The following is a 17,053-nucleotide window of genomic DNA, read 5'->3' on the forward strand; positions in this document are numbered from 1 at the left end:
CCGAGGCAGGATTCGAACCTGCGACCGTAGCGGTCGCGCGGTTCCAGACTGTAGTGCCTAAAACCGCTCGGTCACTCAGCTGGCATGTCGGCAGTACCAGCAGTTCAAGATGGCGGCACCAGCAGTGTCGTCTCAGCATTCAACCTTGGCAGCCCGAGCCCAGTTCGTCCTGGTCTTCACCAGCAGCAGGTCAGCCATCACACGCTAGCGTCATTGGCTCAGTAACGTCTCAGGTCTTCACGGCGCCGGCCAGGGTGGCCGAGCGGTTCTAGGCGCTACAGTGAGGAACCTCGCGACCGCTACGGTAGCAGGTTCGAATCCTGCCTCGGGCATGGATGTGTGTGATGTCCTTAGGTTAGTTAGGTTTAAGTAGTTGTAAGTTCTAAGGGACTGATGACCTCAGAAGTTAAGTCCCATAGTGCTCAGAGCCATTTTTTCTTCACGGCGCTGCATACCTGACTGTAGGGTTTGTCGTATAGGCACATCAATGGAGAGATATTTTCGTTGAATATAGCTGTGTGGATATTCATCCAAGGACATTATAAATGAGTTTCGTTTTCTTAATAAAGTTATTTTTTTGAAAGAGTCTTTGATCACTCCTTGTAACGAGCACGCGTCAGTAACAACTCATAGACTGCAGGTGGCAGCACTAGCAGTGGAGGGTGTACAAAGCGTGTTGGGGGGGGGGGGGGGGACGCGGGAAACAGTGCAGTCGTTCTCATAATGCGGAGATGGAGGATTTATCTGACGTCCAAATGGGCTTGACCATTGGCTCCCGGATCGAGGATGGAAGCATTTCCGAAATGGCTAAGTGTGTAAACCATTCACATTTCGCCATGGTTGAAATGTACTGTACATGGTAAATTGGCGCTCTGAGGCAACTGTGGTGCACCACAGGCTGCAGATGACAGGTGTGAATGACAGGTTTGGAAATGTGTATAGGCGAACAGACAATACACCTGTTGAGCAATTGACTGACCAGATGGACGAAGGTACTATCAAGAGTGTCATCTCAATGACTGATCGGTGAATGTTGCTGTGTATGGTTTATGCACCCAAGCTGACTGCTATTCATTGGCGACGAAGGCTGGAATTTGCACGCCAGTATCGCAACTGGACTTCCAACGAGTGGTGACAGGTGGCATTTTCAGATGTATCACATTTTATGCTCCATCGGACAGATGGCCGTTGTGTGTACGGCATGAAACCTCTGAAAGCAAACACCTTGCAACAATCGTCAGGGCATTAAGGTCAGAGGAATGTTTTCATGGCATTCCCTGGGTGATCTCGTCATTCCGGAAGGCACAGTGGATCAACAAAGTATGGACGTATCCTTGGAGACCATATCCACCACCACATGCAGTTCGGTTTTCCTCAACACGATGGCATCTACCAACAGAACAATGCAACATGCTACACAGCTCACAATGTATGTGTGTGGTTCAAAGAGCACCATGATGAGTTGACTGTATTCCCCCAGCTACCGAACCCCTCGAATTGAAACCAATCAGAAATCTGTGAGACCAGCTGAGGCGGGCTGTTCGAGCTATGTATTCTCAGCTGAGAAACCTAGCGCAGCCTGCCACGGCACATGGCTTCACATTCCTGTCGGTAACTTCTAGAACCTCATTGATTCTGTTTCTGCATGTGTCAAAGCACACCGTATTGCAAGTGGTGATTATTCAGGGTTTTGACAGGTGGTACCATTAATGTGACCGGACACTGTTTATGCTTTAATATGTAGATTGTTAGAATTTCAGTGCCAGCACATTGTTGGTAAAACTAATGCCATCTGCATTCTGTACAATGGGTGATTCAGCTGTCCCTACCTATGGGGTTTATGCAGCCAGAAAACATCTCCAAAATCCGCACACAAGTTTTTCATATTCTCTCTCTCGCTATGTGCAGACCATTAAGTTCTTTAGAAAAATTGAACAGGACCTTTTGGTAGGAAATTTAATGCAGTTAGATTTTGTACTGGACTACGTTTTCGTTGGAGACCACAGTTTTCAAGTTATTCAAGAAAATGCGTTTGAAGATCACTTTTGTACGTTTTTCTTGAATAATCCGAAAACAATTGCCTTTCGTGAAAAAGTATCCCCATACAAAATTTAACTACATTAAATTTCCAACAAAAAAATGCCCCTTTCATTTTTTTCTGTATGACTAACAGTTTGCTTGCAGCGAGGGAGAAAACATGAAAATTTTCTTGCATATTTGATCACAGTGCGGGTTGCATAAAACCCATAGGTAAGGGGAGCTGATACACCCTGTGTAAGGAAGGAATGCGCAACGGATTTCTCACGCAGAAATCGCATTTAAATGCTGAGAGAAAAGGCACATCGTTCGCTCTGCCGTGTAGCATCGTGCAGCCACACTATGTGCCTTTAGTGTATAACGGACATGTTTGCAGCAAGACAGATTTCCACACAGACAGTGCGACGACGTCTGGAGAATCAAAGGATGTCTATACTTGTTGCAGCTTGCCATAGTGCGGCTGCAGAGAGAAGCGTGGCGACGGTGGTATGCCCAACAAGAACACCGGACGCGACGCCGTCTTTTCAACTGCGTCTCGGTTCTGTGTAGAACATCACGATGGACGTATCCGTGTATGAAGGTTCCGAGGAGCATAAAGGTTGCAAGACCGCTTTCGTCATTGCCGTATAGGCCCAGCACCTGGCGTGATGGTATGCGGTTGCATTCGGCACAGATGAACACCTCTGATTTGGATAGCTACTAATTTGGGTAGCAGGCGTTACATTGTTGGCGTGTTAAGATCAGAGGCTGTTCCCTATCTTCGAGGTCTCTGTGACGTTATCTTTAAACAATATAATGGAAGGCCACGTGTTTCCCATGCTATTCTGATCCACTTCGAGACAGGGAGGTGTTCGACCACTGTCCTGGTCAGCATATTCCCTACATGTCTCACCCCTGAAAACATCTGGCCATGGGTTGCCGAGTGACTGCCTGCAACCTCTCACCAGCCCTTGGTGAACTATAGCAAAGAGTTGAAGCAGCCTGCAATGATGTTCGCTTAAGTATCAATCACGCTCGGCTAGGTGAACAGCCAGGTTAGATCCACAGTGGTGAGAAGTGGCAGCTCTTAGTACTACATATTGAACCAGTAATTAAGAGAGTAATGATTATGCTATACACGGTCAAAATACCGCGACTATTTAAGAATTTTACACCAAAGCAGCTGCAAATTTAATCATATATTTTTCCTATCGTACTGTACAGTAATACTACAAGATCCAGTGAGAATTCATGCCATCCAGGATAAGTGCCTCTCTGTGGAGTACAGAAGTCACTGCCCTGCATATCTACCTCTGCTCACTACACGTCACATGGCACAGAGATTAACATTGGCGGAGTAATATCGACATCGTAATAGGACCCATGTTGTTATCAAGGTGCACTCTAACACAAAAAAACGACACACCACGAAGGAATTATCAGAATAGGACGGAAATCGGCAGCTGTGTTGTATGTGTACAGACAAACAATTATAGTTTCAGAAAAAATTGGATGCTTATTCAAGAGAAAGCGCTTCAGAAATTACTTAACTTTGTGTTCTACTTTCCGGCAGGTCTTGTCATGGGGGAAGCCTCGTCAGAGAGGTCCACCGCATGAGCGTCTAGGGAAGTGATTCCAGCGGCGGTTTCCCGTAGCCTTCCATTGATGATGATGAAATGATAATGAGGACAACACAACACCTAGTCCCTGAACGGAGAAAATCTCCGACCCAGCCGGTAATCGAACCCCGGCCCCTTGGCGTGACAGACCGCTGCGCTGACCACTGAGCTATCGCGGCGCACCTTCAGAAACTAAGAAAGTCCATAACTCATTGGTTCACCTCTGGCCCTAATGCAAGCAACTATTCGGCTTGGCATTGGTTGATAGAGGTTCATGGATGTTGTCCTGATGGATATCATGCCAAATTCTGTCCAATGGGCGCGTTACTTGGTCAGAATCCCGAGAAGGTTGGAGGACCCTGCCCATAATGCTCTAAAATCTCTCAGTTGGGCAGAGATCCGACGGTCTTGCTTGGCGAAGGTACGGTTTAGCAAACATGAAGACAAGCAGTAGAAACGCTCTTCATGTATGGGCGGGCATTTTCTTGCTACCGGGGCGTAGAATATCGTCGACATACCGCTCCCCTGTAAGGCTGCCGTGAATGACAAGTGCTGCGACCTATTTTACAGCAAAATATCTGGCCTCACTACTAAAGCCGTATGTGGGTAAGTGTTGGCACCATATACGTAATTCCGAGGATTTTGTCAGTCGCTTGAAGGAAGTTAAGCTTAGCAGCTCGGATTTATTAGTCAGCTTTGATGTGGTCTCACTTTTTACCAAAGTGCCTTTAATAGAGTCGTTACACATTATTAGTAACTTATTCAGTGCATAACCGACGACCTTGTTTGAACATATACTCTCCTCAACGTTCTTTTTATTCAGTGACGAATTCATTGAACAAACAGACGGCGTCGCCATGGGGAGCCCTTTGTCCCCTGTAGTACCTAATCTTTTTATGGAGTACTCTGAGGAGATAGCACTTGAGTCTGCTGTTTTAAAGCCTACGGTCTTCTGGCGGTACGTAGATGATACTTTTGTTGTATGGCCTCATGGCAGACAGGAACTAGAGAAATTCCTTCATCACCTAAACTCATTACATGAGAACATCAAATCCACGATGGAGATTGAAAAAGATGGCACTTTACCATTTATAGACGTGCTAGTACGCCGTAAAAATGATGGGTCATTAAGACATTCTGTGCACAGGAAACCGACTCACACAGATCTGTATCTCCAGGCGTCAAGCTGCCACCACCCAGCACAAACAACCGGTGTTCAAATGGCTCTGAGCACTATGGGACTCAACTGCTGAGGTCATTAGTCCCCTAGACCTTAGAACTAGTTAAACCTAACTAACCTAAGGACATCACAAACATCCATGCCCGAGGCAGGATTCGAACCTGCGATCGTAGCGGTCTTGCAGTTCCAGACTGCAGCGCCTTTAACCGCACGGCCACTTCGGCCGGCAAACAACCGGTGTCCTCAGTGCCTTAATACATCGATCGCATGTAATATCGGATGATGAAAACCTCCACAAAGAATTAGAACACTTGGAGAAGGTTTTTAAAGAGAATGGCTACACTTCTCGCCAAATAAGGAAGGCCACACGCAACCTTCATAACAAGAAGCAACGCATTGAGGACGCTGATGACGACTATAAATCAACTGCGTTCCTTCCATACGCCGGGAATGTGTCGTCGAAAATAGGCAGATTACTGAAGAAAAATAAAATCAAGGTTATCTTCTGTCCACCAGCAAAGAACCGGGCCCTGGTTGGATCCGTTAAAGACGATTTACAACTGAAGAAAGCAGGCGTCTACAAAACTCCCTGCGAATGTGGCTCGGCATATGTTGGCCAGACGACAAGAACTGTCCGTGAACGATGTACAGAACCCGAAAGATACACCCGTCTGCGGCAACCGTCAAAATCGGCAGTAGTAGAGCGCTGTATTTCTTTGGGACATTCAATGGAATACAATGGAATAAAAATTTTAGCTCCGGTTTTGGGATTCTGTAATCAAAGAATCAGTGGATTACGTCTTGCTGATAATCTTATAAATCGTGACAACGGCTTCCAGCTGGATAAAAATTGGAATCCTGTTATAAAAATTATTCAATCACAGAGGAATCGACGGAGTTATTCGATACTCAATGACTAGATGATCTTTTACTTTCACCGCCGAGGGCAGCACGTACAACTCGGCTATGCCGTGCATGTCAACACCTGACGCATGCTCTCCGCCATGCTCTCTGCCTCGCTTATCATATCCGTCTCCCCTCCCCCACGCGGATCCTGTTTGACCTTATTCTGTTCCCGGACCTCCTCCTTTTCCTCGAACAGAAAAAAATGGCTCTGAGCACTATGGGACTCAACTGCTGAGGTCATTAGTCCCCTAGAACTTAGAACTAGTTAAACCTAACTAACCTAAGGACATCACACACATCCATGCCCGAGGCAGGATTCGAACCTGCGACCGTAGCAGTCTCGCGGTTCCAGACTGCAGCGCCTTTAACCGCACGGCCACTTCGGCCGGCTCCTCGAACAGATATGGATCCTCTACACCTCCCATAAACTTGATCCTCCTCACCCGCTTGTCTCTCCCATCCTCTCCAACCCCCGTCTGCTGCCGCACCTGTATTCCCACGTCCCACCTGCTCTCCATCTCTCCACTCTCCATACCCTCTCCCAAGGCGGCTTCCAACAGCTCCCCCTCCCTGATGATGCCCTCATCCCCTCCATCTACCCCTCCTATCAACTTTGATCCACCTCTTCCACATCCTGTGTTTTTTCTTTAGGGCACCCTCTCTCCCTTCTCTCCCTCCTCCCTTCCTCCCCCCCTCCTCCCCCCAGGCCACCCCTACCCCCCATACCTTCTTTCCCCCCCCCCCCCAATCTCCTCTGTCACTGGCATCTACACTCTCCCCTCTCCCTCCTCCCCCACTTTTCCCCTTCTGGCAGGTCACCGGACTCGCACACGTCACGTGAACATTCGCGTGCTGGAGATCATCGCCATCGGTTCTGTGTGTGTGTCGTCGTGTTAGTGCTTCAGTGTTTTCGCTGCCCACGCTCCATCATTCACGTGTGGCATCTGAATCATCAGTGTTCGTGTACAGAGCTGACAGTTTTTTATTTTTCCTACACATGTGAACGGCTTCATGTTTTTTGCTCTTGTGTCTACCGTTTTTGTCCACCGTTATGTTTTGTGTTTCTATGTCTTCCTTGTTTCTATTTGTACTGTCTGTGGCCGAAAAGCGGCGTACTATTGCCGCTGCCGGCCCACCTCATTAATGTAAGGTGTTGAAATAACAATAAAGGAAAAAAAACTGGGCTCTTCAATAGTTGTGTACTCACCTGAAGTGGCCAGACGTCTCTGGGCCGAAATATCGTGGCAGAATGTCGACGGGATCCGGCTGCATACCCGGAAATTATTAGAAGAAGAAATACGCCGGGAAAATATCAGAAGTCACAAGTACAAAAAGAAATGCCACTGATAACCATCACACTATGTTCTCAGACTATACGGCTGGCGCCGGCCAGAGCGGCCGAGCGGTTCTAGGCGCTACAGTGTGGAAACGAGCGACCGCTACGGTCGCAGGTTCGAATTCTGCCACGGGCATGGATGTGTGTGATGTCCTTAGGTTAGTTCGGTTTAAGTAGTTCTAAGTCCCATAGTGCTCAGAGCCATTTGAGCCATTTATACGACTGGCGACAGTCAGATGGATATCCGCCGTTGTCTGGGGGCGCCTCCAGACACGTCTTCAGCCAGGAATCTGGAATCTCATTGTCGACACAAAGTGCGGATAAATGGGAAGAAATTGCAAACGGATTTTTTGTACCAGCTGATTTTCCATCTGCGTTGCAGCAACAGACGGGAAACACGTGGAAGTGATTCAACCTTGAGACAGCGGTTCAATATTTTACAATCATAAAGGGTAATTTTCTATTGCTCTCCTCGCCGGCTGTGGTTCAAATTATTGATTTTCGGCCGTTGACATTAGCGGCCTGTAATCTCATTGACTGGAGTAGATTTGTCTCCAGTGATGAGTCCCGCCCCGAACTCAGCTCTGATGGCCAGCGAAGACGTCTGGAGACGCCCTAGAGAGCGGTGGGATATACCGCCATGCGCCTCGACAGCCAGGAGTGATGGTCTGGGATGTCATTTTTCTTGATTTTCTTTAGTTGTCATCCATGGCACCCCTACGGCACAGTAGTATGTCGATTATATTCTGCCCCGTTTTGTTGGCCTTCGGGAAAATCCACCATGAGCTTAGATTTCAGCAAGATAATGCCCACGTGTACACAGCGAGAGTATCTGCTGCTTTTCTTCATGCTTCCCTTGGCCAGTAACGTCTCCGGATCACACCCAGCTGAGAACGTTTGCAGCATTATGGGCAGGGCCTTCCAACTGTCTCCAGATTTTGACAGTCTAACGTTCCAGTTGGACAGAATTTGGTATGATGTCACTCAGGAGAACCTCCAACAACTCTAAGAATCAATGCCAAGCCGAATAACTAACTGCAATAGGGCCAGAGGCGGACCAATGTACACTACTGGCCAATAAAATTGCTACACAAAGAAGAAATGCAGATCATATACTGGTATTCATTGGAAAAATATACTATACTAGAACTGACATGTGATTATATTTTCACGCAATTTGGATGCATAGATCCTGAGAAATCAGTACCCATAACAACCACCTGTGGCCGTAATAACGGCCTTGACACGCCTGGGCATTGGGTCAAACAGAGCTTGGATGGCGTGTACAGGTACAGTTGCCCATGCAGCTTCAACACGATACCACAGTTCATCAAGAGTAGTGACTGGCGTATTCTGACGAGCCAGTTGCTCGGCCACCATTGACCACACATTTTCAATTAGTGAGAGATCTGGAGAATGTGCTGGCCAGCGCAACAGTCGAACATTTTCTGTATCCAGAAAGGCCCGTACAATACATGCAACATGCGGTCGTGCATTATCCTGCTGAAATGTAGGGTTTCGCAGAGATCGAATGAAGGGTAGAGCCAGAGATCGTAACACATCTGAAATGTAACGCTCACTGTTCAAAGTGCCGTCAACGTGAACAAGAAGTGACGAAGACGTGTAACCAATGGCACCCCATACCATCACGCTGGGTGATACGCCAGTATGGCGATGACGAATACACGCTTCCAATGTGCGTACACCGCGATGTCGTCAAACACGGATGCGACCATCATGATGCTGTAAAGAGAACCTGGATTCATCCGAAAAAATGATGTTTCACCATTCGTGCACCCAGGTTCGTCGTTGAGTACACCATCGCAGGCGCTCCTGTCTGTGATGCAGTGTCAAGGGTAACCGCAGCCATGGTCTCCGAGCTGACAGTCCATGCTGCTGCAGACGTCGTCGAACAGTTCGTGCAGATGGTTGTTGTCTTGCAAACGTCCCCATCTGCTGACTCAGGGATCGAGACGTGGCTGCACGATCCGTTACAGCCATGCGGATAAGATGCATGTCATCTCGATTGCTAGTGATGCGAGGCCGTTGGGATCCAGCACGGCGTTCCGTATTACCCTCCTGAACACACCGATTCCATATTCTGCTAACAGTCATCGGATCCCCACCAACGCGAGGAGCAATGTCGCGATACGATAAACCGCAATCGCGATAGGCTACAATCCGACCTTTATCAAAGTCTGAAACGGTATGGTACGCATTTCTCCTCCTTACACGCCACATCACAACAACCTTTCACCAGGCAACGCCGGTCAACTGCTGTTTGTGTATGAGAAATCGGTTTGAAATTTTCCTCATGTCAGCACGTTGTAGGTTTCGCCACCGGCGCCAACCTTGTGTGAATGCTCTGAAAAGCTTATCATTTGCATATCACAGCATCTTCTTCCTGTCGGTTAAATTTCGCGTCTGTAGCACGTCATCTTCGTGGTGTAGCAACTTTAATGGCCAGTAGTGTATCATTGACTTGCTCAATTTGTGGAGCTCTTTCCGTTGTATAAATCATCCAGTTGTTCTGAAATTTTAGTCATCTATTTATCACATTTTGATCATTCGTTTGTGATGCGTCGTTCTCTTTTTCTGCTAGAGTGTACGTGGTTGTTGAATATTCTAATCGAACCCTTGAAATATTGACAATGATCGCCTCCACTGATTAGCTGTAGTATACAACGAAACTTTATCTCAAAACCTGGCAGAAAATCCAAAGAGATTCTGGTCGTATGTGAAGTATGTTATCGGCAAGAAGCAATCAATGCCTTCTGTGCACGATAGCAGTGGAGATACTATCGAAGACAGTGCTGCCAAAGCAGAATTACTAAACTCAGCCTTCCGAAATGCCTTCACAAAAGAAGACGAAGTAAATATTCCAGGATTCGAATCGAGAACAGCTGCCAACATGAGTAACGTAGAAGTAAATATCCTCGGAGTAGTGAAGCAACGTAGATCACTTAATAAAAGCAAGTCTTCTGGTCCAGACAGTATACCAATTAGTTTCCTTTCGGAGTATGCTGATGCATTAGCTCCATACTTAACAATCATATACAACCGTTCGCTCGACCAAAGATCCGTACCCATAGAATGGAAAGTTGCACAGGTCACACCAATATTCAAGAAAGGTAGTAGGAGTAATCAACTAAATTACAGACCCATATCGTTAACGTCGATATGCAGCAGGATTTTAGAATATACACTCCTGGAAATTGAAATAAGAACACCGTGAATTCATTGTCCCAGGAAGGGGAAACTTTATTGACACATTCCTGGGGTCAGATACATCACATGATCACACTGACAGAACCACAGGCACATAGACACAGGCAACAGAGCATGCACAATGTCGGCACTAGTACAGTGTATATCCACCTTTCGCAGCAATGCAGGCTGCTATTCTCCCATGGAGACGATCGTAGAGATGCTGGATGTAGTCCTGTGGAACGGCTTGCCATGCCATTTCCACCTGGCGCCTCAGTTGGACCAGCGTTCGTGCTGGACGTGCAGACCGCGTGAGACGACGCTTCATCCAGTCCCAAACATGCTCAATGGGGGACAGATCCGGAGATCTTGCTGGCCAGGGTAGTTGACTTACACCTTCTAGAGCACGTTGGGTGGCACGGGATACATGCGGACGTGCATTGTCCTGTTGGAACAGCAAGTTCCCTTGCCGGTCTAGGAATGGTAGAACGATGGGTTCGATGACGGTTTGGATGTACCGTGCACTATTCAGTGTCCCCTCGACGATCACCAGTGGTGTACGGCCAGTGTAGGAGATCGCTCCCCACACCATGATGCCGGGTGTTGGCCCTGTGTGCCTCGGTCGTATGCAGTCCTGATTGTGGCGCTCACCTGCACGGCGCCAAACACGCATACGACCATCATTGGCACCAAGGCAGAAGCGACTCTCATCGCTGAAGACGACACGTCTCCATTCGTCCCTCCATTCACGCCTGTCGCGACACCACTGGAGGCGGACTGCACGATGTTGGGGCGTGAGCGGAAGACGGCCTAACGGTGTGCGGGACCGTAGCCCAGCTTCATGGAGACGGTTGCGAATGGTCCTCGCCGATACCCCAGGAGCAACAGTGTCCCTAATTTGCTGGGAAGTGGCGGTGCGGTCCCCTACGGCACTGCGTAGGATCCTACGGTCTTGGCGTGCATCCGTGCGTCGCTGCGGTCCGGTCCCAGGTCGACGGGCACGTGCACCTTCCGCCGACCACTGGCGACAACATCGATGTACTGTGGAGACCTCACGCCCCACGTGTTGAGCAATTCGGCGGTACGTCCACCCGGCCTCCCGCATGCCCACTATACGCCCTCGCTCAAAGTCCGTCAACTGCACATACGGTTCACGTCCACGCTGTCGCGGCATGCTACCAGTGTTAAAGACTGCGATGGGGCTCCGTATACCACGGCAAACTGGCTGACACTGACGGCGGCGGTGCACAAATGCTGCGCAGCTAGCGCCATTCGATGACCAACACCGCGGTTCCTAGTGTGTCCGCTGTGCCGTGCGTGTGATCATTGCTTGTACAGCCCTCTCGCAGTGTCCGGAGCAAGTATGGTGGGTCTGACACACCGGTGTCAATGTGTTCTTTTTTCCATTTCCAGGAGTGTATATTGTGTTCGAACATTATGAATTACCTCGAAGGAAACGGTCTATTGCCGGCCGGTGTGTCCGAGCGGTTCTAGGCGCTACAGTCTGGAACCGCGCGTCCGCTACGGTCGCAGGTTCGAATCTTGCCTCGGGCATGGATGTGTGTGATGTCCTTAGGTTAGTTAGGTTTAAGTAGTTCTAAGTTCTAGGGGATTAATGACCTCAGAAGTTGAGTCCCATAGTGCTCAGAGCCACTTGAACCAAAACGGTCTATTGACACACTGTCAACATGGGTTTAGAAAACATCGTTCCTGTGAAACACAACTAGCTCTTTATTCACGTGAAGTGTTGGTACTATTGACAAGAGATTTCAGATCGATTCCGTACTTCTAGATTTCCGGAAGGCTTTTGACACTGTACCACACAAGCGGCTCATAGTGAAATTGCGTGCTTATGGAAAATCGTCTCAGTTATGTGACTGGATTTGTGATTTCCTGTCAGAGAGGTCACACACAGTTCGTAGTAATTGACGGAAAGTCATCGAGTAAAACAGAAGTGATTTCTGGCGTTCCTCAAGCTAGTTTTATAGGCCCTTTGCTGTTCCTTATCTACATAAACGATTTTGGAGACAATCTGAGCAGACAGCTTCGGTTGTTTGCAGTTGACGCTGTCGTTTATCGTCTAATAAAGTCATCAGAAGATCAAAATAAACTGCAAAACGATTTTGAAAAAATATCTGAATGGTGCCAAAAGTGGCAGTTGACACTGAATAACGAAAAGTGTGAGGTCATCCACATGAGTGCTAAAAGGAACTCGTTAAACTTCGGTTACACGATAAATCAGTCTAATCCAAAATCGGTAAATTCAACTGAATACCTAGGTGTTACAATTACGAGCAACTTAATTTGGAAGGAGCACACAGAAAATGTTGCGGGGAAGGCTAACCAAAGACTGCATTTTATTGGCAGGACACTTACAAAATGTAACAGACCTACTAAGGATACTGCCTACACTACGCTCGTCCGTCCTCTTTTAGAATACTGCTGCGCGGTGTGGGATCCTTACCAGATAGGACTGACGGACTACATCGAAAATTTCAAAGAAAGGGAGCACGTTTTGTATTATCGCGAAATATGGGAGAGAGTGACACAGGATTTGGGCTGGAAATCATTGAAAGAAAGGCGATTTTCGTTGCGGTGGAATCTCCTCACGAAATTCCAGTCACCAACTTTCTCCTCCGAATGCGAAAATATTTTGTTGACACCGACCTACAAGGGGCGGAACGATCAACACGATAAAATAAGGGAAATCAGTGCTCGTACGGAAAGATATAGGTGTTCATTCTTTCCGCTCGCTGTACGAGATTGGAGTAATAGAGAATTGTGAAGGTGGTTCGATGAACCCTCTGCCAGGCACTTAAATGTGATTTGCAGAGTATCCATGTAGATGCAGATACGGGTTATTTCAGAAAGCACATTAATTGATGCAGCACTCTGAGGGCGAGGGATGTGTTTAAATGTTCCTACTGTTTATACGCCCCAGGCGGTGAAGACTGGTTCCCCACGCTTTGTGACGTACGCTGTTTCACAGACGCGTCTTAACGGTGGTCGATGAATCACGTACAAAGCTTACGGTATCAGAAGACTTGAGGCGCCGACCAGCTGGCTAATCGTGTACTGGCCAAACCTCAAGCCCGTTATTGCAGACTACGCCCCGTTGTTTACTCTCCATTTAGCACCACACAGGAGGCACGCTTGGCTTATGCAAGGGTACGAGAATAGCCGCTGTTGCCATAGAGGCCTGCCATCTGTCAGACTCAAATATGGTCTAAGGGTACAACTGTAGTCAAATACCGCTCTCTTAAGAAGTCACGTATTGTCAGATATACTGAACGATACATACGAGGGTAATCACAAAAGTATGGTTTCCTATTTTTTTATAAGTACGTAGACCTGTTTATTTCTACAATGGTTTGCATCAGTTTACAGCTTGAACATTTAGCTGTTTTTCGACATAATCACCATTTCTGTCTATGCATTTTTGTAGACTCTGTGGCAGTTTTTGTATGCCCATGTCATACCAGCACGCCGCCATGCTGTTCAGAAAGTTAAGAACTTCACCTCCTCGTCGGAGATGTATCGCTGGGACCACGGACCACAATTAACGCTGACAGGTACTGTGATACTCTGAAAAAACTCAAACGGGCAATTCAGAACTGGAGAAGAGGAATGTTGAGCAAGGGCGTACACATTCTCAATGACAACGGTCGCCCACACATCGCTCGGCAAACCGTTGCTCTCCTGCAACAGTTTCAGTGGAACATAATCACCCACCCACCCTATAGTCCTGACTTGGCACCCAGTGACTATCACCTGTTCCCTAGGTTAAAAGAACATTTGGTTGGAAAGCGATTCAGCTCCGACGATGAGGTGAAAGAAGAGGTTCATAACTTTCTGAACAGCATGGCGGCGAGTTGGTATGACATGGGAATACAAAAACTGCCACAGCGTCTACAAAAATGCATCGACAGAAATGGTGATTATGTCGAAAAATAGCTAAATGTTCAAGCTGTAAACTGGTGTAAACCATTGCAGAAATAAACAGATCTATGTACTTACAAAAAAATAGGAGACCTTACTTTTGGGATTACCCTCGTACACTAAGTTGAACTAAATAATGGAATATTTCTATAATGCATACACGACATTTATCCAAACTACTATAAAATCACTCAGCTGTCTTCACTTACTGTTATTTGTATTTTGCCTATACTGAGCCTTTTATATTGAGATGTTTCCCACACCATCTTGTGTTGTGGCTTTATATGTATGAGTGAATGTCTGTGTGTGTGTTCTGCTGTAGTGAATACATACACCGTTGGTGGGACACAGGGCGATGGGTGAAACTGCTTTCACACTATACGCTTCCGTTGTTATGGGGATCTGCTCCAGCTGCTGCGGATGCTGTATTGAAGCTGATCAAAGTTGCGGAGAAATATTCGTCGGAGCTCTGTTGCATAGCAATCAGATTTGCCTTCAGTTCTTAGAAACATTGGTGGCAAAAAAAAAAAAAAATAAATAAATAAATAAATAAATAAAATAAAATAAAAAAATCCGTGAAATCACTTCTTTTCCGAAGAAGCATCAAATTATTTATTTACAACTGAACACTCCCCTCGGAATTGTTCTCGAGCTGGTATTCATTAATAGTTCACGCTTGAGTATACGTCGTTTGTGGAAATAACGAAGTTTTATTGATCTTAGTGTCAATGACATTCTTCTTGCACATGAATTAGCGATTCTCTATCATATATATAGATGTACATACAAATTTCGGTCAAAATCTTTAGTGGCGTCGATCTGTACTACACAATAAAGAAAGACTCCTCTCTCATGAAATTAATTCGTGACAAGAACGGAAGTTTACCGTCTAAGAATAATTATCTAAGCGCACTACGCCACAGAGTAATAAAGAATATCTTTGCCACAGAGTAATAAAGAATATCTTTGAATCTCTCTCTCGTACCACAGTCTAACATAGTCGCGACACTTCGCCTCGATTTTGTTGCCATCAGCGCCCCAAGCGGCCGGTAGGTTAAACTGTGAGTTCGGCGCGATCGTGAAAGCGAATAGTGATTGTTTATTTTGAATTATACAATGGTTTTTACCATCGGGAGCGTTTGTAGCGCAATAAATTGCAGCAGCAACAGGAAGAAGACACCACAGCTGTCTTTTTTTAGGTTTCCTAAGGATCCTGTGAGGTATATACCATAACGTTACTAAACTGTATCGTCAGGATTCACTTGCAAACTGTATGTGTATAAATGATGACTGTTTCGTTTTAGGAGCAGAAAATGGCTAGTTAATAGCAGACGAGAAGACCTTATGAAGAAAGACCCAGTTTACCTGTATAATAATATTAGGTTTTGTTCGCTACATTTCGAACAAAACCAGTTCATGAACGCAAACAATAACAAACTCGTGTGGAATGCAGTATCCACACTGTTTGACATTCCAAATAAGTCACCTCAGCTGACGATGAAGAGGAAACTGCCACAAAAATTCGACAGTCAATCTAAAGCTGTAAAACAGTCCTATGACACAGAAGCAGCCAGTTCAACTCTCCATGTATCAGTGCCAGATTTGTGTGAATCAACAGAGATCTGCTTTGAAGATGAAGTGGTTAAATTAAGTGTAGCTGTTCGTGTCTTACAAAAGCATGTGAAGTGTCAGAATGTGCAGAAGCGAAACTATTATGGGACAAGGAAAGTGCCTACAGACAGATTGTTTGAAAATTATTCAAATATTTGGATTTTCGTGAAATGTAATGTAATCAGCTCATTACAATGTTTTCAGCATATGTCTCCCACTATTTGGAAGTTGCTTGTCCCACTTAGAATAATATAAAGATGAAGATCGTACTTGTGGCAACAGGCGACAATGACAAACACAGTAAGCCTACAGAACGATAAACGAGCTGTCGATCGCTTTTGCATGTAGACGTACGTGTCTGTGCTTCTTACATGTGAATCTATGTGTTTATATTCTTTTGATATCAACGTGGTAAGCTGAAATTCTGTCCAATGTCACAAGTGTTTCTTCACGAATGTGTTGTATCTTGCCACTCTATTCATGGTTTTTGTCCACACTTGCGCATATTTTAGAATCATTTTTAGAAACGTATATGCCTTCTGATACTACACAAACTCTTGGAGGCAAGAAAATAACTCGAATAATTCGGAAATTACGTAGGAAATTGATGCAAACAAACGTTATGCTTACGACGCGTTTGACGTTCACCTTACCTGCCGCTTGGAGCGCTAGTGTCGCTCCATCTGTCAAACGGCAACTTTTACAGCAGTGAGTGTCGCGACTGTTAAGTTAGACTGTGCTCGTACTGTCACATTAATGCAAAGCAGTCTTATTTCATGACACATCTTAATTCACTTCCTTGTTAGTAACTGCGCCGCGCATAAATTATGTCAAAACAATCTGAATGGTTCAAATGGCTCTGGGCACTATGGGACTCAACTTCTGAGGTCATTAATCCCCTAGAACTTAGAACTACTTAAACTTAACTAACCTAAGGACATCACACACATCCATGCCCGAGGCAGGATTCGAACCTGCGACCGTAACGCCGGCCGGTGTGGCCGTGCGGTTAAAGGCGCTTCAGTCTGGAACCGCGTGACCGCTACGGTCCCAGGTTCGAATCCTGCTTCGGGCATGGATGTGTGTGATGTCCTTAGGTTAGTTATTTTTAAGTAGTTCTAAGTTCTAGGGGACTGATGACCACAGAAGTTAAGTCCCATAGTTCTCAGAGCCATTTGAACCATTTGCGACCGTAACGGTCTCGCGGTTCCAGACTGCAGCGCCTAGAACCGCACGGCC

The sequence above is a fragment of the Schistocerca serialis genome, chromosome 2, assembly GCF_023864345.2.
Source record: "Schistocerca serialis cubense isolate TAMUIC-IGC-003099 chromosome 2, iqSchSeri2.2, whole genome shotgun sequence".
Taxonomy (NCBI): domain Eukaryota; kingdom Metazoa; phylum Arthropoda; class Insecta; order Orthoptera; family Acrididae; genus Schistocerca; species Schistocerca serialis.